The sequence below is a fragment of the Vigna unguiculata genome, chromosome 10, assembly GCF_037176805.1.
Source record: "Vigna unguiculata cultivar grain cowpea cultivar isolate G323 ecotype 2 chromosome 10, ASM3717680v1, whole genome shotgun sequence".
NCBI classification, from domain to species: domain Eukaryota; kingdom Viridiplantae; phylum Streptophyta; class Magnoliopsida; order Fabales; family Fabaceae; genus Vigna; species Vigna unguiculata.
The window spans coordinates 38,146,914-38,148,867 of record NC_140801.1 but is presented as its reverse complement, the minus strand read 5'-3'; positions in this window follow the sequence as shown (position 1 = coordinate 38,148,867).

The following is a 1,954-nucleotide window of genomic DNA, read 5'->3' as shown; positions in this document are numbered from 1 at the left end:
ATTGAGTGGAGGCTAGAAAATGTAGTAGTAGGATAGAATAGGGTATGTGAGGCACGAGAGAGATGCTCTTAGTGTAAATCTTATATGTAGATGTTGTTGAAATTACATTGTAACATTCTATGAGTAGTTGAACTCTCTCGTGTCCAAGTTTAATGTAATCAATTATGATTCTATTCACTTCTACTTCTTGGGTATTTATCTTTGCTATCACTCAATTGTTTGTGGTTTGATTTATGCTTAATGATGACTTGATCACTCATCTATTTAACTAGTTTGGATTGGGTTGGAAAACGAGTCTCAAAATAAGGTCCAATCAATCATCATACCTGCATTGGTGCTTATTTAGTAGCCAGAGGGGATGCTGGAGGATAGAGTCATGCACATTAAAGCAAACATTTATTGTACTAGGAGTTGAGGAATCACACTAGGCTTAAATTCCTTAGGTTCTAGTGTATCAAGGATGAACCTAGATCTACATAGAAAGAGTACTCTAGGATATTGAATGATTTGCATACTAAGTAAACAAGATGGTAGTGGTGTAGTAGAAGAAAATGAGATGAAATCAATTCATAGCCCCTATTCCACTCAATTTATCTAATTACTACCATCTATTTTATCAAAACAAAAAATCAAACTAACAATATACTTGTTAAATCCTTGTGGATACGACACTTGTTGATACTACTACGTACCAGTACATTTGCTGGGAAGTGGTTGTTGTGAAATAGTCATCATTGTGCACTTGTGGTGGCCTCTACTATAATGTAGAGCCATTACCAATGGGTTTCACTCTACCATAAACAAGGTTAGAGACCTTCCCCCATCTTAAGCCATGGGAAACCCCTAGATTAGGATGTCCTGCTACTCTCACCATATATATAACCTATTCTCCTTTATACGAGTTTGAATGGTTATTAGAGTGTTAGGATAACCTCCAATATTTGCATACACTAAAGAAACTTTAAGCCTAATGCCCTTGGAATCTCCAATATATGGTCCAACTCGACTTTTGAACTGGTGGAATCTTTTTGTCCTAACCAATGGACAATTTCACAACTTGAAAATTTTCAATTTCTTTTTCTTTGAGTGAATTTTAAATTCTACTATATTTTAGTTATGTGAGATACTTTCTTAAAATTCCTCAATTTGAATTTCCTTTTAATTTCTTCATCCAAACGTATCATTTTCCTTAAGAAATTTGAAACACACCATTAACATTAGAAATGTCATAATAATAATAAGGTTAAAATACTCCGATGGTCCTCGTTTTGGTTCAGAAATCTCAAATTGGTCCTCGAATTTTAATTGATCTCAATTTTGTCCTCATTTTTGTAAATGTGTTTTAAATCAACCTTTTCCGTTATCAGTTGACAAACGGTGTTTATTCCTGATGATGTGGCTATTTTGTGTATTCTGACGTGTCATTCAATTGTTTTGGCACATGTGTTCTTGGTTTCTCTTTTAAAAAGTTCATAACATATGAAGCTTAGGGTTTGAAAAGGGTGAGGTGAAGTTGTCTCCTGCGTTCTGATTTGTTAAGATTGGTAATGTCTCCCTCTCATTCGTGCTCGTCCTGCACTTGAATGGTTGGGAAATGAAAAATTTCTACGTTTCTTCTCATGGAGGTGCGATGAGGAGGTTCGATTTAACACCTGTTTGCTATTGCGGTGAAAAGGCAATCACGAGAACTGCTAAGAACATGGGGAGAAAATTTTGGGGTTGCCCAAAGTTCAAGGTATGAAATTTGTTGTTTTGGTGGATGTTTTTTTCGTATTTTGGTTTTGGAAAACCTAATTTTGTAATTGTTGATTTTTCGTTGGATAGGGTGGAAGTGAAGAAGTTGTTGGCTGCAATTTTTTTTCATGGTGAAGTGAAAATCGCATTCGCTACCTTTACCACCCAATTCCAATCCCTAATTCAGTAATTTAGGGTTTCAAGGATGGTGCTTATTTTA